The 25,458-nt window shown below is 45.9% G+C and overlaps 2 long non-coding RNA genes and 1 pseudogene across 4 annotated transcripts in view; 1 reads left to right on the top strand and 2 right to left on the bottom strand.

Moving 5' to 3' along the window:
* LOC118554309 (uncharacterized) overlaps nucleotides 1-21,636 on the top strand; it is a 30,212-nt gene extending 8,576 nt beyond the window's left edge. Inside the window, exons 2-5 of one of the 3 annotated variants that reach the window (XR_013443405.1) lie at nucleotides 16,185-16,384; nucleotides 16,805-17,056; nucleotides 19,862-20,006; nucleotides 21,394-21,636. This is a non-coding gene — a long non-coding RNA (uncharacterized LOC118554309). Of the gene's footprint in view, nucleotides 1-16,142; nucleotides 16,385-16,804; nucleotides 17,057-19,861; nucleotides 20,007-20,298; nucleotides 20,517-21,393 lie in introns of those variants that run through there. The other 2 variants (XR_013443404.1, XR_013443406.1) reach the window with 2 other exon arrangements.
* LOC118554327 (calcium uniporter regulatory subunit MCUb, mitochondrial pseudogene) lies at nucleotides 11,324-12,718 on the bottom strand (annotated as a pseudogene).
* LOC118554310 (uncharacterized) lies at nucleotides 17,928-19,867 on the bottom strand. Its single transcript, XR_004926424.2, has 2 exons — nucleotides 19,788-19,867; nucleotides 17,928-18,874 (listed from the first exon to the last, which is right to left on the bottom strand). It is a non-coding gene; the product is annotated as an uncharacterized LOC118554310 (long non-coding RNA).
* Nucleotides 21,637-25,458: the final 3,822 nt, after the last annotated feature.

Raw genomic sequence — 25,458 nt, 5'->3', positions numbered from 1 at the left:
GTAGGTTCCACACCCAGTGTGGGGCTTGAACTCATGACCCTGCGATCAAGAGTCACAGGTCCCACTAACTGAGCCAGCCAGGAGCCCCAGGGTATGCACTTTTTAAAATGCGAATAGATACTACTTTCTTATTTCTGACATGTATGTAGGCTTCTTGCCACCGCCGCAGGCCCTTTCCCTGTCCGTCCTGCGCTGGTCATTAAGCCGGCTGGCAGGCCTCCCTGGATGGCCCTTCTTCCCACTTCTGTTAAACTGTTTTCATTACAATAATAATTTAATAGCTGTCACTTATGCTTTCCTTCAAAACTTATTCAAAAACTTACCTTTTAATTTTTTTAATTAAAAAAATATATATTTTATTTATTTATTTGACAAAGAGACACAGTGAGAGAGGGAACACAAGCAGGGGGATGGGAGAGGGAGAAGCAGGCTTCCCGCTGAGCAGGAAGCCCGACTCGGGGCTCCATCCCAGGACCCTGGGCTCATGACCTGAAACGAAGGCAGATGCCTAACGACTAAGCCACTCAGGTGCGCCTCAAAAACTTACTTTTTTAAAGCATGTAAAAATGGTTTTCAAAAACGGAAAAAGAGTGACTTGTGAGGAATATGCTTAAGGAAATGTCCAAACTCACTAGTGATCAAAGGAATATATTTTTTAAAAATAAATTAATTTTTATTTATTTAAAATAAATGCCACCTTCTGCCTCCTGTCCTTTAGTAAAGATTTTTTAAAAACCAACACTGGTAAGAGAGCAGTAAAATAGGAATTTATACTCTTCCTGCTGGTTGGTGTCTAAACTGTTCCACCTCTTTGGAAAGTAGTTCAAGAGCATGTATCATGAACATGAAAAATGATCATTACCCTTGATCTGTTCATTCCGCTTCAGGGAATCGATTCTGGCAAACCCTGGTATCATTCATGTGTGTTTTATCGTCTCCGTCGGCCCCTAAGCTCCCTGCATCTCCCCCAGACCAGGTACCCCACGGGGGATCCAGCCAAGGCTGCAACATCACGTGGCTCAGAACACACGCACACACCCCTCAGTGGCCCCGTTCCTTCCCTGCGGTGGGCCTGAGCCTTAGTCCCTGGCCTGGGGCCTCGCCCTCCGCAGCCACCAGCCTCCACTTCCCCTCTGCAGGAACGATCCTCTCTGACCTTGTCTGGTTGAGGAAACCTGCCCTTGCCTCTTCCCTGCGTGGTTCAGTGTCTTCGGGTGGATGGAGCACAGACCTCGGGGTTCCACACCCAGTGTGGGGCCTGGAGAGGAGGCAGCTCCCACCTCCGCTTGTGCGTGTCCAAGCCCCCCAGGACTTGGGGTGCCCCCTGCCAGCCAGGGTGAGCCCTGGCTGCCAGGACTCAAGGCTTCAGCACATTGATGGGGTTGGTCATGTTCTCAGGACAGACTCTTCTGGTCCTGACTGCAACCCCTGGGTGGGAACAGCGAGGCCTTGTGTGAAAACGGTGTGGTTTTGACACTTCGGGAGGATTTATAGCAGGGCAATCAATAAAGCCTGTGTTTCAGGCTCTTTCACTTTATGAATTAGTCAGCACATTCATTAAATGAGGTGTTTGGATTCAATGGCCACGCACTCAGAAAGGGGGAAGCTTTCGTGCAAAAGAAATGAACAAAATACCAAACAGACTCTTACATACAGAGAACGAACTGGTGTTTGCCGAGGGCAGGTGGCTGGGGGAGGGGGTGCTGAAATAGGTGAAGGGGACTCAGATGCACCAACTTCCAGTTATAAAGTCAGTCAATCACGGAGGCGTGTGGGTGGCTCAGTCGTTAAGCGCCTGCCTTTGGGTCAGGTCACGATCCCAGAGTCCTGGGATCAAGCCCCGCATTGGGCTCCCTGCTCGGCGGGAAGCCTGCTTCTCCCTCTCCCACTGCCCCTGCTGTGTTCCCTCTCTTGCTGTCTCTCTCTCTGTCAAATAAATAAAATCTTAAAAAAAAAAAAAGACTGTAATAAGGTGGTGTGGTGATGGATGGTGACTGCACTTGTGGTGGGTACTGCTCACAGAATGGTCACTATGTTGTATCTGACTAACATGACCTTGTATGGCAGCTAGGCTTCAATAACAGTAACAACAACAACAATAATAAAAGGAATTGTGCTAAAGCAGAATCTTCTACATCTTCTCTACTTCATTATTACATAACACCTAGGATTGGCTTAGAGACAGGCAGTTCCTGCCTTTCCACTTTATAATGAAGCCAATTTGTGATGGGGGAATCCCAAGGATCATGCCCATAGATGGTAATTGCTCGAGGGAGAGCAAAAAACCCAGGAATCCCCTAATAAAAGCTGTCTACAGATTGCATTCACAATTCATATACAACGTGCATTTTATTTTTGCTTTTTAATAGATATATCCTAATTAGTATTGTCTTCCTGAGCCCCTCCATTTTTTTTTCTTTTAAATTTGCCATTTCTGACAGTCATTCAGTATATGGATCTGATGAGTTGGTCAATAAATATTGTCAAAAATAGAAAGAAAAGATGAGAAGGGAAAAAACCTTGCCACCTTTTCTTCTCTGTGAATTTAAAAATCATATCATGTTTCTCTTTATCTACCTAAGTAAGTGTGAAGGAGATAATTAAATAAGGCCCGGGGTGCCTGGATGGCTCAGTCATTAAGCGTCTGCCTTCAGCTCAGGTCATGATCCCAGGGTCCTGGGATCGAGCCCCGCATTGGGCTCCCTGCTCAGTGGGAAGCCTGCTTCTCCCTCTCCCACTCCCCCTGCTTGTGTTCCCTCTCTCGCTGTGTCTCTCTCTGTCAAATAAATAAATAAAATCCTTAAAAAAAAAAATAAGGCCTGTAAAAAATTCTTAGGCGTTGCTTATAATGTCTCAGGTGAATCTTTTAGAATGAGCTAGGAACGATTTGTAATACCCAAATCATACTTTGTACCTGTGAAATAGGTGAAGGGGACTACACATAAGCGCGCGCGCACACACACACACGCTCACACATATTCACAGGTCTCGGTCAGAATCTCAGTGTTGAATTACGTGAAGCCTGTCTTTTTAAGTTGCTCAGAGAACTACTAATAGCATTTGTCTTAGTGGATGGCACCAGGGATAAGTGAGACAGAGATGGAGAGGAAATTTAATTTTTATTCTATAATCTTTTTGAATTTTGTACCTTTTAACTTAGAACACATACATGTATTACCAATTCAAAATATTAATCGATCAGTGTTATTTTTTTTTATTGAGAGCGCGCATGGCAGTGGGGGAGGGGCAGAGGGAGAGAGAGAATCTTAAGCAGACTCCATGCCCAGTGCCAAACCCAACACAGGGCTCCATCTCCAACCCCAAGATCATGACCTGAGCCAAAATCAAGAGTTGGACATTTATTTATTTATTTATTTTTTAAGATTTATTTATTTATTTGAGAGAGCAAGAATGAGAGAGAGAGAAGAGAGTACATGAGAGGGGGGAGGGTCAGAGGGAGAAGCAGGCTCCTCACTGAGCAGGGAGCCCGATGCAGGACTTGATCCCGGGACTCCGGGATCATGACCTGAGCCGAAGGCAGTCGCTTAACCAACTGAGCCACCCAGGCGCCCAAGAGTTGGACATTTAAACGACTAAGCCACCCAGGCACCCTGATCAGTGTTATTTTTTTTTTTAAAGATTTTATTTATTTATTTGGTAGAGACATAGCGAGAGAGGGAACACAAGCGGGGGGAATGGGAGAGGGAGAAGCAGGCTTCCTGCCCAGCAAGGAGCCCGATGCGGGGCCCGATCCCAGGACCGTGGGATCATGACCTGAGCCGAAGGCAGATGCTTAACGACTGAGCCACCCAGGCGCCCCTGATCAGTGTTATTTTTTTAAATTTAGCTCCAAATGCTCTTTAGTTGTTTCTGTGTAAATATACAGACATAATTATGGAGAAATCCTAAAAAGAAAACTAAGACTGACTGAATGGCAAGTCAATCCAATAGGCAAAAGGAAAGTCTTTTTTTAACAGGGCCAGAAGAGCTAGATATTTATATAGAAAAAATAATTCTTGGCCCATATTTCACTCCATCTACAAATCTTAATTCAAGATGGATCACAGGTCTCAGTGTAAGAGCCAGAACCATAGGGGTGCCTGGGTGGCTCAGTCGTTAAGCGTCTGCCTTCGGCTCAGGTCATGATCCCAGGGTCCTGGGATCGAGCCCCACATCAGGCTCCCTGCTCAGCGGGAGGCCTGCTTCTCCCTCTCCCACTCCCCTTGCTTGTGTTCCCTCTCTCGCTGTCAAATAAATAATAAAAAATCTTTAAAAAAAAAAAAAAGAGCCAGAACCATAAAGCTTCTAGAAGAAAACAATAGGAAACAATCTTTGCGACTTTAGGGTAGACAAAGATTTCTTGGACATGACAAAAAGCACTAATTACAAAACAAAAATTTGATAAATTGTACTTCATTAAATTTTAACATGTTCTGCTTATCAAACAATAATCTTCAGAAATTGAATAATCAAGCTACAAACCGGAGAAATATTTGGAAAAATATATCTTTTAGCCAGCGTGTTTAGAGAACTCCTACCAGTTAACAATAAAAAGATGAACAATCCAAATAAAATTGGACAAGAGACTTGAACAGTCACTTCACAGAAGATCTACAAATGGCTAGTAAACACATGAATGGTGCTCAGTGACATGGTCATTACTGGTCAAGGCAGTTTCAGTATCTGAACATCAATCAAGATTGTTCACATCAACAGACTAAAGAAGAAAAACCAGGGGCACCTGGGTGGCTCAGTCTGTTAAGCGTCTGCCTTTGGCTCAGGTCATGATCCCAGGGTCCCGGGATCGAGCCCCAAATTGGGTTCCACGCTCAGTGGGGAGTCTGCTTCTCCCTCTGACCTTCCCCCCTCTCGTGCTCTCTCTCTCACACTCTTTGTCTCAAATAAATATATAAAATCTAAAAGAAAAAAGAAAAGAAAAACCATACAATTATCTCAGTAGATGCAGAGAAAGCATTTGACAAAATTCAATAACCGTTCATGATGAAAACTCTTAGCAAAATAAACATAGGAAAGAATTTCCCCAAGCTGACTAAGGGTATCTACGAAATAAAACAAAACAACTACACTGGAGTTCATGAAAATTTAAAACTTTCATGCATCAAAGGACACTGACAGGAAAGTGAAAAGACAACACACAGAATAGGAGAAAATATTTGTAAATCTGATAAGGGTGTAATGTCCAGAATATATAAAGAATTTTAACAACTCAACAATAAAAATAACTCAATTAAAAAAATAGTCAAAGAATATAAATAGACATCTCCCCAAAGAAGATATACAAATGACAAATAAGCACATGCAAAGATGTTCAACATAATTAGACATTAGGGAAATGCAAATCAAAACCACAATGAGATAGTACTTTACACCCAGTAGGGTGGCAATTTAAAAAAAAAAAAAGGAGAACAAGTGTTGGTGAGTATGTGGAGAAATTGGAAGCTTTGTGCATTGTGGATGGAAATGTAAAACGGTACAGGTGCTGGGGAAAACAGTATGGTGGTTCCTCAAAAAATTAAAAACAGAATTACCATATGATCCAGCAACTTTACTTCTGGGTATAAACACAAAAGAATTCAAAGCAGGGACTCAAACAGATATTTGTACATTCTTGTTTATAGCAGCCTTATTCACAATAGTCAAAAGGAGGAAGCCACCCAAGTATCTGTCAAGGGACGATTGGATAAGCAAAATGTGGTACACCCATACAAGGGAATACTATTCTGCCTTCAAAAGGAAAGAATTCTGACACATTCTACAACATGGATGAGCCTTGAGAACATTACACTAAATGAAATAAGCCAGTCACAGACGGACAAATACTATGTGATTCAACCTCTATGAAATAGTAGTCAAATTCATAGTGACAGAGTAGAACAGAGGTAACCCAGGGCTAGGGAAAGGGAAGGAATGAGAAATTATCATTTTGGGGGGCTTTTTAATTTTTTTTAAAGATTTATTTATTTGAGAGAGACAGAGTGAGAAAGAGAGTGAGCACATAAGCATAGGGAGGGGCAGAATGAGATGGAGAGAGAGAATCTCAAGTAGACTTCCTGCTAAGTGCGGAGCCCAACCCTGGGCTCCATCCCACCACCCATGAGATCATGACCTGAGCCAAAACCGAGAGTCCGGCACTTAACCAACTGAGCCACCCCGGTGCCCCTGGGGGCTTTTAATTTTTTTATTTTATTTTTAAATTTCAATCCCAATATAGTTAACATACAGTATTATATTAGTTTCAGGTGTACAATGTAGTGATTCAACAATTCTATACAACACTCAGTGCTCATCATGATTAAGTGTGACAAGTTAACATTTAGTGGATACAGAGTTTCAGTTTGGGATGATGAAGAAGTTCTGAAAATGGTTAGTGGTGATGAATGTACACCAATGTGAATGTATTAATGCCACTGAACTACATATACTTAAAAATGGTTAAAATGGTAAAATTTTACATCACATGTATTTTACCACAATAAAAAATAGCAAAAACCACAACAAAATACTAGAAATCTAACAAAATACATTCAAGATCTGTATTCTGAAAACCACAAAACACGGACTAAGAAATCAAGGAAGATATAAATAAATGGGGACCATACATCTTGTTTGTGGATTCAATATTGTTCAATACTGATAAGATGCCAATTCTCTCCAAACCAAAGCAACCCCAATCAAAATGCTAGCAGGAATTCTTTCTTTTGGAAATCAAGAAGGTGATTCTAAACTTTAGATGGAAAGTCAAAGGAACCAAAAGAATTTTGAAAAAGAAGAATAAAATTGAAAGACTAACTCTGCCTGACGTAAAAACTTACTATAAAGCTACAGTCATGGAGACAGTGTGGTATTGGTGAAAGGAGAGACACACTGACCAAAATGGAACAGAAGAGAGTTCAGAAATAGATCCACACATATATGGTCAACTGATTTTCAGCCAAGTGTAAAGTCTGTGAAAAAAGGCTAGTTTTCAACAAATGATTCTGGAATGTTGCATATCCATATGAAAAAATGAACTTTGATCCATACCTCGTACCATATACAAAATTAACTCAACCTGGATCATAGACCTAAATGTACAACCTAAAACTATAACACTTTTAGAATATAAAATAGGAGAAAAATATTCTGAGCTTGGGTTAGGCAGACATTTCTTAGCTACAATGTCAAAGTCATGAACCATAAAAGAAAAAAATGATAAATTGAACTTTATCAAAATTAAGAACGTTTACCCTTCAAAAAGATTGTCAGGAAAATGAAAATTCAAGCCATGGATGTGGAGAAAATATTTGCAAATCACATATCTGATAAAGGTTTTCTTTTATTTTTTTAGAAGATTTTATTTATTTATTTGTCAGAGAGAGAGCACAAGCAGGGGGGAGCAACAGGTAGAGGGAGAAGCAGGTTCCCTGCTGAGCAAGGAGCTCAATGCAGGACTCGATCCCAGGACTGGGATCATGACCCCGGCCAAAGGTAGATGCTTAACTGACTGAGCCACCCAGGTGTCCCTCTGATAAAGGTTTTCTATCTAGAATAAATAACTCAATGACAAGAAAAGAAACAACTCAATAGAAAATGGGCAAGAGATTTGGAGAGATACTTCACTAAAAAAGATAACTCATGTACAAATAAGCACACTAAAAGAAGGGCAACATTATTAGTCATTAGAGAAATGCAAATTAGAATCATGATGAGGTACCACTATAAGGATTGTGAAATTTATCTATTCATTCATTCATTCATTCATTCATTTACTTATTTTTGAAGGAGAGAGAGAGAGCGCGCACATTTGTGTGCGCAAGTGGGGTTGGGGTGGGGTGAGGGAGCAGAGGGAGCAGGAGAAAGAGATTTCCAAGCAGGCTCCATGCTCAGCACAATGACGCTGAGATCATGACCAGAGCAGAAATCAAGAGTCAGGCGCCCAACTGACTGAGCCACCCAGGCACCCCAGGATGTGTGTGAAATTTAAAAATTAAAAACAAATCTGACACGGGGTGCCTGGGGGTGTGATCTTGGGGTTGTGAGTTCGAGCCCCACGTGTGGTGTGGAGTTTACTTAAAAACAGAACAGAAAACCACAATGAATCTGACAATACCAAGAACAGAGCAACTGGAACTCTCGTGCATTGCTGGTGGGAATGAAAATTGGACAATAGTTCCGCAGTTTCTTTTAAGTTGAACATTCAACCAGACAACTCAGCAATCCCATTTTGAGGTATTTACCCAGTGGAATAGAAACTTATGTTCACGTAGAAGCCTGTATGAGAATGTTTATAGCGGCTTTATTCATGATGGCCCCAAACTGGAAATAACCACCTAAATGTGCCTCAACTGGGATTCGGTAAACAGACTGGTATATCCACACAAGGGACTACTACTTGGCAGTAAAAAGGAATGAATTCCTGCTGTGTGCAACAACATGCATGAGCCCGAAATGCCTTTTGCTAAGTGAAAGAAGCCAGATTCAAAAGACTATGGACTGGGGCGCCTGGGTGGCTCAGTTGTTAAGCGTCTGACTTCGGCTCAGGTCATGATCCCAGGGTCCTGGGATCGAGCCCCACGTCGGGCTCCCTGCTCCGCGGGAAGCCTGCTTCTCCCTCTCCCACTCCCCCTGCTTGTGTTCCCTCTCTCACTGTGTCTCTGTCAAATAAATAAATAAAATCTTAAAAAAAAAAAAAGACTATGGACTGTGTAATTCCATTTATATGACATTTTGGAAAAGGCAAAAATATAGCCACCTCAGAAGCTGGGGTTGAGGGGAGAGTGACTACAAAGAGTATACCGGGGAATTTTCGGTGGGGGGTGATGGGCTGGTTGAAACTCTTGGTTGTGGTGGTAGTTACACAGCTGTATGCATTGTCAAGTTTTGCAGAGATGTACATTACAAAGGGTGAGCCCTACCATATGTAAATCATACTTCAATTTAAAAAAAAGACTGGTAGGAGCGCAAAATGGTGTCACCCTGGAATTCTCTTCAGCAGTTTTTTTTTTTTTTAAGATCTTAAAGAGGGAGAAGCAGGCTCGCTGCTAAATGAGGAGCCCGATGCGGGGTTTGATCCATGGGATCATGACCTGAACTGAAGGCAGATGCTTAACCTACTAAGCCACCCAGGCACCCAGCCCATCTTATTGTCACCTTTTACTTCCTTTTCTTCATTGACCTTGCTGCTGATCAGAAATTCATCAGAGGCCAGTGCAGTAACAGAGTATGAGACCCATACCAAGCGCTGAATCCCGACAGTGACGCTGGGTGAGCAAAAGCTCATGCTTTTTCAAAGCCTAAAATGTGTCTTTGGAGGTAATGTAGAAACACAGTTGGAAGTTATTCCAAGCCAAAAGACAGCAAAGGTCATCTTTTGTATGTGCCCAGGGACAAGATCTTCTGGACTGTAGTAGCAGCTCTTTCTTACACAACAACTCCTGGCCCCATTTGGCTCCTGGCTTGGCCCTCTACCCCTACCCCAGGTGCCCCAGAAAGCCTGCAGGGAAGGATGAGCTGTGTATCTATTGCCAGCCACTAGGTGGCATTAAACACACCACTCTCCCAGGCACTGGGGGACCTAGAGAGTGCGTTCCAACATGACTGGCTTTTTCACCCACCTGCTATCTTCTCTCTTGCCCCACACCAGTCCTCCTTCTCACATTCTAGGCTTTGCATAAAGTTTCTCTAGCCATAGTTGTCAATAGGCGAATTGGCAATAGCCCTGGGGAAGCCCTGAGGTTTATACTCATGTCTGTTGGTTTGCAAGCTTGGATATTCTATAATGCTCTGGACAAGACAAGATTATGGCCAATGTATCCAATCACTTAGGGCTTTTCAGAATTTGGAGTAGCAATTATGTCATTTTTGCATGCCCTGCACATAGGCTCAACAGAGGTATGGCTTCTTGTGTCCCCGAACAAGACCTTACCAGTCCGCTGGAGAGCCAAAACCAGCTTCAGGTACACTTAACAGGCTGGGAAGCTAGGGATTTGGCTTCGGCTGGAAACACCATTTCCCCATATCCTTACCACCGGAATGGGGACTGTACATCCCCTCCAGCCATGGCCCCCGAATGACTGCATTCTGTCATAAAGCAGGGGTTAATCTCCTCCCCGCTGCCTCAGGAAGAAGATACTAAGATAAATCCATACTTGTTATGTTCAAGCTTTGTAGAGCAGTGACCTTTGATAGAAACCGCTTCCCTACTTGGCTTCATAGTTTTCACTGATTCTAAAATAAGCCATGTGTCTTGAATGAACCTACTCATTCCTTCTAGGTATCAAGTACATTTGAACCACGCCATTACTAAGAGTTTATTTTGTAGCTTTCATACCTGTATAGGACTTGCCACCATTTATACTCTACCGCCATCCAGTTTAATTTAATCTGACAGGTGTTTACCAAGAGCCTGTTGTGTGCTCCATCCTTCTGCAAATAGGGACCTGCTCAGATAGCTTTGATGGTACCTCATGGCCTGTAAGACAAATCACAGTCTTTAGCATGGCTCATAGGGCCCCGTGATCTTCTTCCAGTTCGTGGGGCCTGGCATTGGCTAAGTAAGCCTTCCTCAGAGGCTCACTATTGATTATGATCATTTCTCTGGCCTCCCCGTCAGCCCTCACTCCTATCTCCCACCCTCTGGTCACACTGGCCACTGGCTGATGCTGAATTTACTACACACTGTCATGATGAACAGCATCGTTGTTCATGTGATTTCTTCTGCTCAGACTGCTTCTCTTCGTCCATCCAAATCCTAACTCATCCTTCGAGATTTAGCTCAGATGTTAGCCCTCCTGTAAGGCCTTCTGGTGTCCTTCCCTGTGACATAATACATTTCTCCTGTCCATTGTCCCCCAGCACCTTGTTCTTACGTTTTTTACAGCACTGATCATTGATAATCTTATATGCCTGTTCGTATACATCTTTACTTCAAATGGTAAATTTCTTGAGGACAGGAATCATGTCTTATTATGAGTAACTCCAGCACTTAGCTCAGAACTTAACTGTGGTAGATGGAAAAATAATAACAAACATTTCCTGTGAGTCCTCTGTCTGGCCAAGAATGGTGCTGAGTGCGCTACGGATCATTTACTCCTCACCCTATAAGTAGGTGATATTATTACCTATTTTACAGAGGATGAAACCTAGGCACAGAGAGTACAAGAAGCCGAAGGTCTTACACAGGAAGTTAGTAGTGTTATTGGGATATGTTCAATAAATGATTATGAGCATGTTGAATGGAGTTGAATTAAGATTTTTCCTATTCTGGGAAGATGTCAAAAAAAAAAAAAAAAAAAAAAAAGCCATGATCCCTGTCCTTGAAATACTTAACTGACAACACTTTTTTTTTCAAGCATTTTTTTAAATTAACAAAAGAGATCAAAACACTCAAATTCAAAGGCACTGTGCGACTCAAAAAGCTCCAGTTTCTAAGTTGCAGAATCAGCACATACTGGAAAAATTCAGTGACGTTTGAAAATGTAAGATTAACTCTTTTCCTTGAGTTCCTTTCCTTGCATTCGCAAACGGACTGAGTGGCCGGCCACCTGTTTGAGGGATTCTGTAGCCTTGGCAGGATCTTTTAACTTGTACTGCATCACATGGAATGCCATTGCTTTGATTTCTCATGCAGGAAGTGAAGAAACTGCGTACCCTTAACAGCTGATACGTATGATCCTGTCGAGTGACTATGAAGTATGCAAAAAAGACCATGGAATTTGCAAATGTGTTGAGGTTTGTCACTGGGTCCATCACATCCCAGGAGTACACCCAGCGGGGGAGCCATGCCACTGGGCCCCCGAAATGGACCCACGGCCGCTGGTTTTGGCTCCTGAGCGAGATACGATTCCAGCTTTGATCTGTTGGAGAGGCCACGGCTGTCCCTTCAGGTGGTCGGTTTTCTCCAGTAAACGGTGCTCTTTTTCTGAAACTCTTCTAAACGCAAAGCTGTAAACAGTCTGTGAACCAAAGATTTCCCATTTTCCCATGCTCCATGTTCAGTTTTTTTCTTTCTTGGGGCATCGTACCTCTTAATGACAAGTTTAAAATCATTCGTTAGCAAAATTTCCATCAAGGTTGAAGCTGCAATTTCACTGCCATCTGCTGTGAAGATGGCGGCAGTTTGACACCTTTATCTTCCTTTTGGAGGAAGGAACCGACTGCTGATAACACTGGTTTGACCACAAATCGACAGCGTGCTTTTCTGGATGGCCAAGTAAGTGTTAGCAAGGGAAGGCCGACTCTGTCATTAACTGTTCCTTCATCACGGGGCACCGCTGAACTCCGAAGACCGGACCGATAGTGTTGTAGATTTCCACACAGCTTCACACGCACAACCTGGCGCATCCGCGATCGCGGCCACGCAGGCGCTCGGCCCTGGGGTCCGGGGGTCGGCAGCAGCCGCGGGCGCCGCGGCCAGGGGCCCCTCCGGACCAGGTCAGCCGACCCTGGCCAGCGCCCCGCAGCGGCCCCCCCACCCCCACCCCGCACTCCCGGGGCGCCCTGCCCTCCCGGCGCCTCCTGCTGGCCCCCGCCCCGCAACACTCTGTAGCTCACAAAATTCTGCGTGTCAGTGTCCAGAAGCAGGGCTCCAATTCCATCTTAAATTTCACTTAAAGTCATTAAATGCCTTTTCCAAAGTAATTATTGCAGCCATGAAAAACAAAAAACAACCTTCTGCCAAACACTTGAGTAACCTCTGGATGAACTCGTTCAATTCCATCTTGTTCTCTTACTGGACTCAAATTTTACATCGTATCTTTACTTTGGCCATGACCTATGTTGACATTTGGGGTTATCCACGCACTATGGCATATTGCATGGAATAATGGCATTTACTCTGTCACGATGCCTAAATCCCGTGTCCGCACAGTCATGGATACGGAAAAGCAGAGCAGCGAGGTTCTCCCTGCCTTCAAGGGACAGGCATCTCAAATCACACGCTAAGGCTCCGCGTAAACTCCGAGCCTAAGTTTTTGCAGGGCGCCAACGTCTGAGAGCGCCTGCGGCCTCGGGCGCCGCGCAGTTCGCCACCGCCGACAGCAGGGGGCGACCTCGGCCCAGCGCCGCGCGGCCTCCGCCGGGACCCCAGTCCCAGGCCCAGGGGCGCGGAGAATCACCCCCGGGGCGGGGCGGGGGGGTGCCGGGCCAGTTTCCCCAGAAGCTGAGCTCCTCTCTGGGGAATTTGGTCCAGAAGGTTCGGTCCGCAGAAGTCACTGCCCAGTGGCTTGTTCTGGCGAGGATGCGCCTCCCAGGACCCTCGCGGCCCTGGCTCCATGAAGAGGAGGGGATCGCAGGTGGGAGGCGGGACTCCCGGGGGATAGATGTAGTCCGGGGTCCAAAAGCTTTGGTGCGCCCTGGTTTGCAGTGAGACCATAACGCGGGGACACCCCTTGGGCGTTGGCAGCTGGTTGCGACATTCTTCCCAGCCTCAGGGGGCTAACTGCAGCTGGCTCTTAAGAAGGACACACCCTGTCCAAATATCTCTTTCTCTCCTGGCAAACCTTCCTTCTCTGGGGAGTAAGGGAGTGTGATTCACAGGAAGGCTGGCCCTGAGCTACGGGCAGTGGGGGTGGGGTGGGGGTGGAGGGGGGGGTGGGGGGTGGGGAAGTTAGACCATGTAACATGAGGGCGTGGGAAACTCACCTGCCCCCCTCACCTGGGTGCCTTAGTGCTGGCAGGATTTCAGTAAAATGAAGAGAGAATCAGAATCCCCAAAGATCTAAAGGCCATGCTGAGAAGATGGACTGCTACAGGGAAAAAATAAAAAGCCCTACATAGAAGTCTAAAAAGCTACCTCTGCAGGACCATGACCAGGGAGGCATACCTTCATAGCAACACATGTGATTAAGGATTTTGTTTTGAAGATTTTATTTATTTATTTGATAGAGAGAGAGTGAGTGTGCACACAGAGGGAGAGGGAGAAGCAGACTCCCTGCTGAGCAGGGAGCCCAACTCGGGGCTGGATCCCAGGATCCTGGGATCATGACCTGAACCGAAAGCAGATGCTTAGCCAACTGAGTCACCCACGGGCCTGGTGATTAAGGATTTTGACTTAATTTTTGTTGTTGAAAACTGAAGAAGAAAACCGCATACCTGCTGTGTGTGTGACCTTAAGTCATTAATATCTTTTTTTAAAAAAGATTTATTTATTTAGAGAGAGGGAGAGAATCCTGAGCAGACTTCCTGCTGAGCTTGGAGCCTGAGGTGGGAGGGGGAAGTGGACTCGATTTTAGGACCCTGAGGTCATGAACTGAACTGAAATGAAGAGTCAGATGCTCAACAAACTGAGCCACTCAGTTGCCCCTTAAGTCATTAATATCTTCGTGAGAGTCACTCTTCTCCAAGCCAGGGAGGCTGCAGACCTGGCCCTCTGTGCCACGTGGGTCCTGCAGCATGAGAAGGGTGGGGAACTGCCTCCCTGTCCAGGGCCGAAGCCTTGGGGGCACCCTGCTGACGTTCCACTTGAGATGTGGAGAACCAAAGAAGTCACAACATGGAAACACTTCTGGTAAGCGGCAGTTGGAGGCTGAAACCTAAAACAAGGATGAAAGGGCTTTTCATCATCCGGACCCTTACTGAGATGGTTTTGGTGAATCTGGTCCGGGTGCCAGGTGTGCACAGAGCTTGGCCGACTCTGGGGGTGAGAAGCGAGGCCATCCGGGGGATGGGGAGGGGACAGAGGCCTGCCCGTGCTGAGTCAGGCCATCTAGACCTACGCAGGGGATATGAGATTGCGCAGCATTTCAGCATATCGGAGTGGCCCTGAGCCATTCGGGCCCTGCACGTCCTCCTCCTCCCCCAAGGCTGATGGGGAAACTAAATGACTGTTACTGTTGCTTTTCTGGCGGTGAATCCGTCAGGCATACCTGCAATCTACTGTAAGGCTAGTGATGGGGGGGGGGAATCTGTAGGACAGAGACCAGGTCATTTACCTGGGCAGGAGGTTGGACCAGGTGATTCCTATGCCTCCCCCACCCCCACCTGGGAGACTCCCTTGTTAGGTGGAAGAAACCTCCAGGAGATACTGTCCAAGTCCCCAGATAAGTTATGCATGGATGTATCAGCTCATCCTACCGAACAGAAGACACCCTGTGGCATGCCTGGTGAACAATGAAATCGCCTCATGGAATCACAGCTCGCCTACCAACCGCTGGAGAGGCCGAGCGACAAAAGTACTCTCCGAGTGCTTGCAGCATGAAGTGGTAACTGCTGTGCTTAGTGCCCAAGGCCCTCTGAGTTGGCCCTGTGTCTTTAGCATCACCTCCCTGTCCCTCTCCCAGATGACACCATGCCCCTCCCCAGCCACGCAGCACTCGGAGCTCTCCTTGCATGGCATTCCCACTGCCAGTGCTCCCCCTCCACCTGGAATGCCCTGCTCCTGATTCCTGATCTATCCCCCCCCCCCCAACCTCCTCAAACTCCACGAAGCCTGGGCCCCATGCTCACGGGTGCTGCCGGAGCTGGGGGCGAGCCCCTCCTGTCAGCCCTCTCCAGTGGGACTTCTCAGTGCCGGGCACTGGAGGGTGGGGGCTCCAAGGTTACCCAGGCCTATGTTTGGTTTTTTCCCCAATCAGTACACAACTTTTATTGCATCTTTGAAATACCACAAATAAGTCTGAGGACTCATCAGTCATCTTGCTGCTTCTGTAGCTGGACAATTGAAATCTTATTCATCAGCCATCTCTTGAACTGTTTCTTTTTCAGAAACATAGATACCCCCCAAACTTTCTGGTACCCTTGTTTTGTTTTTGTTTGTTTGTTTTTGTTTGTTTGTTTTTGTTTCTGTTTTATTTTTTATTGTTATGGTACCCTTGTTTTTAACTGTTGTGGCTTGCTGAATCAAAGCAGCTGAATTTGATACAAGTTCAATGTCGTTTCAAGAATTAACTTATCTTTCTGGGCCTCAGCCACACCCTGCAGATGTATTTTTTACCCAAGAAATGGCAGATTTCAACAAGAGAACCATTCTCCTGTAGAATGATGTTGATGGGGAAGTGAGCAGACACAGACCTTACGTTTTGCTGGAAGCCAGCGTAACACTCTTGCTCACGTTCTGGACGTGAGCACAGATGTGCGAACAGTAGCCAGTTCCTTTCTGTGTCCCCAGCATTTGTAACCTGGAGCCTCTTCTTTTTCTTCTCAAGGAGATGGAGTTCTACGCCGATGTGATCCCAGTCTCTCTGCAGGTTCCTCTGGGGCCCTTCATAATAACAGCGCGTCCCTGCGGAGTCCTGTCGACATTTTCTGGAAGGTCGACAGTCTAATTGCTGAGAATGGCCTTCATTCCTGTCGTGGATACAGCAGAGCCAGAGGCGGATGAAGAGTCAGACAGGAACCTCTGACCTTCAGGAGCCTAAACGAAGCCGGCTGCTCCTCGCATATGAATGTGTGTATTCTGAATCACGCCGTCCCCGATCCCCCGAGGCCCCAAATCATGCCCCACCTGCCACCCTCACCCTTGCGATCCCTCCCCTCCCAACCCCAGGCTCCTGGGGCCTCCCTGGCCGGGTGTGGTGGTGGCGGTCCTGCCCCCGGGCCACCTCCCGGGGCCCTGGGTGCCTAGAACCCGCACGCCGGAGTTGAAGCAGCCATTGGGACCTCCTTTCCTACACTAGGTCCTCAGCTTTCTTTCCCTGCCGTCCCCCTCTGTTTGGCTGTGAGTTCTGGGTGTGTCACGGGGCTGGGGCTGCGTGGGGTCGGCGCGGCGGGGGAGGGCCAGGCGCGGGCGACCGCCAGCGTTTCGGGTGAAGCTCAGCCACAGAACTCCGCACACTTCCAGATCTTTGTCTTCCCACGTCCTTTACAGGAGGCCTTTAGGAGGTGACAGAGTGTCCCCCGCCCGCCCCCATGTCTTTACCAGCGGGAAGGGAAGGTCAAAGCCGATGAGAGGGAAGCCTTTGGCTCCTGCAAGTCTGTCTGCTCTTGTGGTGCGTCTGTTGGATGCAGCCATGTGCGCGCAGGTTCACATACTCTGCCTGACCCCGGGAGCAGCCCAGGTTAACCTGTTTCACTCGGAGGCCCAGAGAGGCTCCACGGGTAGCTCGGGATCACCCAGCTGGTGAGTGGCGCCCACGGGCACAGCCCCCGCACGTCCCACCATCCACTGGGAACGCAAAGGGTTGGTTCAGAGGGCCTGCTGCTTCTGGAAATCATCCGGACTTTTAGGCCACTGATTTGGTTCTTTGCTTATGCTTTTAAAAGTCTGTTCTAAGGGCGCCTGGATGGCTCCGTAGTTAAGCCTCTGACTCTTGATTTCGGCTCAGGTCATGATCTCGGGCTTGTGGGATCCAGCAACCCCCCTCCCCCCCCAGCGCTGCTGAGCATGGAGCCTGCTTGGGATTCTCTCTCCCTCTCCTTCTGCCCTTCCCCCAGGCACTCTCTCTCTCTCTAAAAAAAAAAAAAGGTCTGATCTATTTATAGCTTGCCTCCATGGAAAAAAGCATGATGATTAAAGCGTGTTGCGTATTTTAATGTGGTTACTACTGAGGGAAGCCAGGGGAGGTATTTTCTGAGATTGCCTGAAGTCTTGAGTGCAGAATGATTATAGAACTGATTGTGAATGGCTTAGCAAGTCAGGCAAAGCCTGTGTAAGCTATGGTGTAATCTGACTAAATATTTCTAGCTTTCTCCAATACCTGAACCATTCCATTTGGCTGTGAAAGATACCATGATCCCTTTCACTCTTGAATATTCAATAGTAAAAAAAAAAAAATCACCTAGCATTTCACAGCTCTGGATACTGTCACATTTGTCCTGTGACATCTTCTCAATAGCCCTGGGAGAGGGGTTGGACAGGTTCCACGTTCCACCAAAGACCGACAGAGGGCAAGGGACTTCAAGGTTACACAGCTACTTTAGTGTGAACTTGGGACCAGAATCTGTTTTCTGACTCCTGGTTTGGATAGTGACATTTAGTGATGTGCTAAGACAAATGTTCTCCCTTTTATTTTGGGCTAGATCATCAAAGAGTAGGTGAACAGCATTTTGCAAGGAAGTCAATGATAGGGTGAGCAGTTTGGTTGACTCTGAAGATCATAAAGGTGGGCAGCTTGTTTGAGCTCGTTTGGCTGCTGGGAGGCTTGTCCGGGCAGTGGCAGCCGGGCGTCAGGTTCCACGGTGGGCTGTGCTCTGTGCCCCAGCCTGGCCTCTGGCTTCAGGGTCTCAGGCACCTCGCTGCTCTCCAGGGGGTCTCTCCGCTTCTCTGGAAGAGGCAGTGACAATGTTCATGCCAAAAGCTTCCCAAAGCCAGCTTGGGACTCTGAGCAAGTGCAGAGCGCAGAAGTAAACACAGGTGGAGACACCCATTTAGGCTGCTCGTAGGGTGCTCTCTCAAAGGCTTTTCCTGTGGGGAGTTATTTCTTTGAAGAAATCTTCCATTAGACACTGAAGAACTAAAAGGCATCATGTGATTAATAATTGTTACACCTCGAAATGCATGAAGAAAGTAAGGAATTTCTTGTGTGTCTGCATTTTTACTCAGAACTGTTTGAGTATATCCTGAGCAAATAAAATTTTGCAAATCTAAGCCTAAGAAGATCATCAACAATTTGGTGAGACGTGAGCATATATTTTAAACGTTCATTCAAAAAAGCCATACCATTTATTAGAAAGTCCCATTCAACAAAGTCATAAAATGGCAAATCGGGCTGTTTCCAGAGAGAAAAGAAAACCCAGCCTCCTCAAAGATGATTGTCATTGTGCTTCAGGAACTAGTCAGTAGCTTGGAGAGACCAGGGCACCGGGCGCACGAGCACAGAGCACTTAGAGCAGTTCTGGGTTTTCTCGAGGGTGGTCAGACTTGGAGTAGACTCCGTATCCTCAAAGACACGACTATTACAAAATGTAATTAAGATACGGTGCTCACAAGAATGTGAACCTATGGAAATATACAAAGAACCCAGAGTTACTTAAAAACAAAATGTATTTGCTATCCCAGCTGGATAATACACACCTCTTCTCCATTCCTGCTGGGAACTTTGGCGAGGTGTGGTCTTTACTAGTTCATAGGCTGAGGGAACAGAATCTAGAAAAAGCCTTGGAGAACTGTAATGCACAAATGTTAGGTATCAAGTGGGGCCTCGGTTTCTTTCAGTGGTTTGCCCAAGGTCACATGGCTAGTTGGTATAGAGCCAGGAGTTGAATACAGAACCAGTTCTGATCCTTGTCCAGTGTGCTACTCACACTTCTGTACGCTTCCCCTTGAATCTTAAGCATTAAAAATTTATGCTCAATAACCCACATCAGTGTTTTCAGAGTCACAGATGTATGCCTAAAAGATACTAATTTATGTTCGGAATGACCTTACCATAATATTAAATTACCTTAATAGTTTGGTATTGCTTTTAAGTTTCTCTTTCTTCCTTCCAATACATGTGGGTTTTGAGGAAGGCTCTCTTCTACTACTATCTTTATATCATAAGTAGGTTCCCTCGAGGCAGTATAAAAACGGTTAAAGGTTATCTGTGTATACATGTAAATAACCTACAGATTAGGAGACTGATACTTAGGGAAAATTTTTTTGAAATGATCACTGTCAGGGTACAAGACAGTCTCTCCAACAGCGCATGTGCTGAGCCCAGGTGATAAAACAGTGGTCTGAACACCAACAGCTGCTCTCAGAGCCCAGCGGTTTCCAGGAAGCTTGGAGAACCAAGAGGGCAGGTGTGTTGTGCGTGCTCTTATTAACCACTGCCTTCACGTGTATTTAGTATGGACACGGTCACTGCAAGGATGGTGGGACAGCTGTACTTGGAGCACGCCCCTAATGTAATAATACCATTTATTTTTACCTCTGGCGTTTTTGTATGAAGCAATGATCTCACATCCGTATCTGAAGCCTACTGAGCTCTTCGCCTTTCTCCAGGTTCCTCGTTAGGCATTGGAAACACAGCCCGACTCTGGCAGCCCCAAAGCTTGCGTCTTTGGTATTTCACGTGCAAGTCATTAAGTGTCTGCTCAACACGGAGGACAGAAGCCTGTCGTCGTGATGACAGCAGGGGCGGTTCATGGTGAGAGACACACTTTAGGGAGGGGACTCATTAAAGCAATTTAAAAAAGTGACCCTAATCTTCTCTAATGGAAAACTTAGTAAGTTGGCTACACAACTTAGAAAATTAAGTTTACAAAGGGTCTCATTTGCTTACATAACTATTTTTAGTAAGAATGTGAAGGCTCCCTTCTGGGCTCTGAAGTTCCCTGGAGCCCGGTCCTGCTCGTCCCCCCACCAGATCTGCATGGCCTGCTCCCTTTAGCTGGAGTAGCTTGTTTCCATTTATGTCACTAATCGTTTTTGTTTTTAAGATTTATTTGAGAGAGAGAGAGTGAGACAGCGTGCAGAGGGAGAGGGAGAGAAGCAGATGCCCCGCTGAGCGTGGAGCCTGACGCAGGGCTCCATCCCATGACCCTGAGATCATGACCTGAGCGGAAATCAAGAGTTGGATCCTTAGCCACCCGAGCCACCCAGGCACCCCTATGTCACTAATCTTTAAAATGTATTAAAACTAAAGTCATTCAGAAAACCTTCATTGAGTGCTTACATATTTCAGTTGCTCCAAATTAACTTGAACAAAGAACATTTTAGTGATTATGAAAGATCTGGGTATGGGGGTGCTCGCTGGAGGAATGGTGTGCCTCTCCTGGGGTTCAGCAAGAGGCTGGATGCTGGGCAGCAGGGCATGCAGGACACTCGAGACTCCCAGGGGTGGCAGAAGCTTCAAGTAGTTAAGGCCCTTGGCCCTGAAGTTCTGTGGCCCTGTCTGCCATGTGCCAACTTCCTGCAGGTATCAAAAGTGGGGGGCCTCCCCTGCACATTAGACTCCTTAGTCCCAAAGGAGATCCCAGTCCTCACATCTGAGCCCTTGAACTGTGCACCTTTTGGGGGTTCATCTGATCACCACATTCAGATCAGAAAAGGAAACTCCTTTTTGATAGCAAATTTACCAATTAATAACCCAAGGGGATGTGGTGGTAGGCATCTGGGTAACTGACTCCCAAAGGGACTAATCCTCTGGGGAAGTTCACTGGGGGCTCTACTCTTTGCATTGAGCAGGGGGCCTGCATGCAGCTTGCGTGTGAGAGGAGAGGCGGGTGGTGTGGGGGAGTTAGCAGTGAAGGGTCCACCAGTGTCCAGAGAGGAAACACCTTGGGGGTCAGCCTGGGGCGTGCGGAGGACTCCTCACGGGTATGGTCCGATGAAAGTGGCAGGGGTTATTGTACAGGCAACCTCTGAATTTGAGGAGCCAGAGACAGCAGATGCCACGGAGGCTCCCAAATACTCCATATTTGTTGGCATTGATGGTAAATTAGGAACATGAGGGAAAAAGGGCAGGTTGCAGTTTTCTCCATCTTAGCCTGACTGACTTTCTATCTTTTTTGTTTGTTTGTTTGTTTTTAAAGTAGGCTCCAGGCCCAGCATGGAGCCCAACCTGGGGCTTGAACTCAGGAGCCTGAGATCAAGAGCCAGACGCTTAACCAACTGAGCCACCCAGGGGCCCCTGACTTTCCCAATTCTTAAACTTCAGAAAGGATACCTGGCTAGTCAGCGAACATCCTTTATGTAATTCCATCTCCTACAGAGGGAAAAAATAAAGCCCAGAAAATACAATTTCTCCTCATTAAATAAATGGATCACAGAAGCAATCTAATTTCTCAGAGATTTGTTTTTGAGTTATTCATGTTTCTTCAGTTTGTCCCATGTCTTGGATTTCATATACTAACATGTGTTAGGTTAATGAAACAAGGAGGCCATCAGACCGACGGGGCTCTAGACCAAACCAAACCATCTACGCCTGTAAATGCCTCAAGGTTACAAAAGTGAAACCTAAGGACCACCAATCCCAAGCAGCCAGCTAGGCCTTATGCTCTATTTCCTCACTTTGCTTCTGCCTTTTCTCTATAAAAGCTTCCCCCCAACTCCTGTCAGTGGATCTGTCTTACTACCTCCAGTTTGTCACTGCCTGGTTGGAATCCATTTTTGCTCAAACTAAAATGTTAACATGCCTCAGTTGATCTTTCAACAGTTTTGGTGTGATATGAAGGTGAACCACCTCCCCCCACCCCCATGGCCCCCAGGAGCAAGGAGCAACCAGGGGCAGATACCTGCTGAGCCCAGTGAGCTCACTGCTTTTCTCACTGCATCTGGAGGCTGCGGGTAAGAACTGAGCTCTGCAGTTTCCACATTTAAAAGAGCTCTCTGAGGGCGCCTGGGTGGCTCAGTTGGTTAAGCGACTGCCTTCGGCTCAGGTCATGATCCTGGAGTCCCGGGATCGAGTCCCACATCGGGCTCCCTGCTCAGCAGGGAGTCTGCTTCTCCCTCTGACCCTCCTCCTTCTCATGCTCTCTGTCTCTCATTGTCTCTCTCGCAAATAAATAAAAATCTAAAAAAAATAAAAAAATAAAAATAAAAAAATAAAAGAGCTCTCTGAGTTTCCTTGAGGATTTCTTTTTCCAGACTGGGTCTGGGATCAGTCAGAAGAAACCACACCAGGTCCAGGGCCAGACTAGGTCCAACTTAAGCTGGACTGGACCAAGTGAGGCCTCAGGGAATAAGCCGGGGGGGGGGGTGGGAATCAGGGTAGAAAATGGGTTCCTTTGAGTCCAAACAATCTGGGACTCCTCCATCTGGGACCCTGGCTAACTATACGTACCCAGGATCCTCTTGCATTATGGTGGTCAAATTGGGAACTTATAACCTAGATGAGCTTATCCATTTATGAAATGCTCTAGAGAAAAGAAAGTTCCGAATTTCCCCAAAACAAAGGAATGCATTTTTATTGATATGCAGAAGCTTCTAAGAAACTGAATGAATCAAAAAATGTTTCTTTAAAAGATTCTGTACAAAAGGCAAATGAAAAGCTTATACAACAATGGTGGTGAATCTAAAAAGAAGTATACACTAACTTGTCTGAGTGCTCCTTCCCTGTACCCTCCTCTCCCCAAATATTCTGAATCTGTGGGTCCCTTCACTCCATTGCCTTTGCACTCTGAAGATGAGCTAGAGGTTAAACCAATGCCTTTTAAAGTGAGGTCATCTGCAGAGCCTGGAATACCAGATGTAACCACCTTTCTCCATGGTCAAAGGCTGAAGATTCAAAGATTCTCCAAACACTAAAGGGAGTTCTTGAAAATTTTATGAGTAATTTATAATTTTTTATAAAAGATTTTATGTAATCTCTACACCCAACACGGGGCTTGAACTCACCACCCCAAGAATAAGAGTTGTATGCTCTACCAACTGAACCAGCCCCTAAATGTCTACCTTCATTATAAACAAGGGCATTGGAAAAAGGAAGGCCTGCTGCCGAACCTATCGTTTTATAGACCTCTACCTATTAATTCACACTATTTTTCCATCAGGGGAGGGCTTAAAAAATTTAATTATCAAAATAATAAGCATTGATGGAGTTCCAAGGGATTCTCCAGGAAACTGCTCCCCATGATACCTCTAAATGAGCAAGGGGAAATGAAGAAAAAATCAATGGAGAATCCTACACAGTATTGGTGGGTCTGCAGAAGCTTTATCAACAATAAATCCCACTTTCATAAAATAGCCAATCCCTCAGAGTAAAGAAAATACTTCTGTAGTAAGGGTTTCTCACCAAATTCAAAGGGTACCTGTATCTACCCCAGTCCTGATGATATTAGGGTCATTTCCAGGAAACCATACTTTCCTTTTGTGTGGCACTGCCCCCGTAAACCTGTTAGGAGAAGATTGGCCTTCTGAACTGAGGAGTCATATACAATTTAAGTAGGAGGAAAAATGACCTGAGCTGCTCTCCTCTCTCCAAGCAGGACTTGATGAAATGGAGACCGGAAAGTGTGAAAGTCCCGATCTCTCAGAAGTGCCTGAATGCCTATGGGCTTCTTCCTCAACCGACAAAGGCAAAATTAAGAGCGCTGAACCCATAGAAATCCAAATAGATCATTCCAAACCTCTGCCTAAATTGTCTCAATATTCACCAAGACCAGAATCTCCTGAAGAGCTCTCACCGACTACAGAAGACTTAACTAAGGACTCCAAATCCCATTCACTAGTCCCTGTAATGCTCCAATCTTACCCATTAAAAGACCAAATGGACAAGGTGTGTCCAGGATCTGCATGCAATCAATAAAATTGTGATCCGAAGGTTCCCCGTCGTTCCAAATCTCAATACCTTGTTATCTAATGTAAAGTGGATCACAGTGGTGGGTCTTTGCTCTGCTTTCTTCAGCATCCCAGTTGACAGCAAGAATCAATATTTATTCATCTTTACTTGGAAAAATCAACAATATACCTGGATGATAACGCCACAAGGGGTCACTGAAGCCCCATCCTGTTTGTCCTGGGTTTTATATCAAGATCTTACAGTTCCTCAAGAATGCTATATTCATCAGTATGTAGATGCCTTATTGCTATGCTTCCCTCTAAGGGAAGACTCAGAAATAGATTCAGTTTAACTATTACAGCAATGAGCTTGTAAAGGCTGTAAAGCTTCCAAGGAAAAAGTCCAATTCTCAAAAGAGAAGGTCCGCTATCTAAGACATGATTTGAATGCAGAAGGCATTTTCCTCTCACCTAAAAGAATAAAGACCACCCAAAACTTCCCCAGAACTACAACTAATAACAATTTCCTGAACTTGCAGGATATTGTAGATCTCGGGTTCCACATTTTTCTCTGATTGCATCGCCTCTGTATGAGCTTACAAGGAACTCAATTCCAGAGCCCTTATCCTCGGAAGCTAATCATGAACAAGCCTTTAGCTAACTAAAATTAGCCCTGCAACAAACTCTGGCCCTAGGGCTCCCAAATTATACTAAACCTTTCACCTTATTTGTCCATGAGAGCAATAACCAGGCTCTAGGAATTCTAACCCAAGAGCATGGAGGAAAACACAGATCTACTGCTGACCACAGCTTACAGGTAGACCCAGGAACCAGAGGACATCCAAACTGTTAGAAAGCAGTAGCCACAGCGCCTCAACTGGGGGGGATCCTCAGCTGAACCGGTATTAGAACATGACCTAATATTACAAGTACCTCAGGCTGGTCAGAGTCTATTACACTGCGATCAGATTCAACATTTTCAGCAAGTAGATGAACGTCTTGTGAGAGTCTTCTCCTTTCACCTTCGAACCTCCGTCTATCGTGCTGCAGCTCACTCAAGCCTGCTGCCCTGGCCCGATGATGGTACGGATCTGCGTAAACGTGTAGATGTGCGGTTCTTGACCCTTCGCATGACTTACAGGACAAATCATTAGAAAACCCAGATTTGATACTCTTGGTCAATGGGTCCTATGCTAAGAATGCAGGAGGGCAGTATCAAGCAGGAACAGCAGAGTTACATGCCCTCACTTGTTAGCCACCCAAGGATACCTCGAGCACATATGCCTTTGGGTGGTCTTTGACTTTGCTCCATGATGGAAACAGAGAAAGTTCCTCACTTCTGGAAAACTGGACTTGGAGTAAATGAACGGCTCTCTGCC

This window comes from Halichoerus grypus, chromosome 13 (genome assembly GCF_964656455.1).
Source record: "Halichoerus grypus chromosome 13, mHalGry1.hap1.1, whole genome shotgun sequence".
Classification (NCBI taxonomy): Eukaryota; Metazoa; Chordata; class Mammalia; order Carnivora; family Phocidae; genus Halichoerus; species Halichoerus grypus.
Note: the sequence above shows the minus strand (reverse complement) of the source record. Positions and strands in the feature narration are given on the sequence as shown.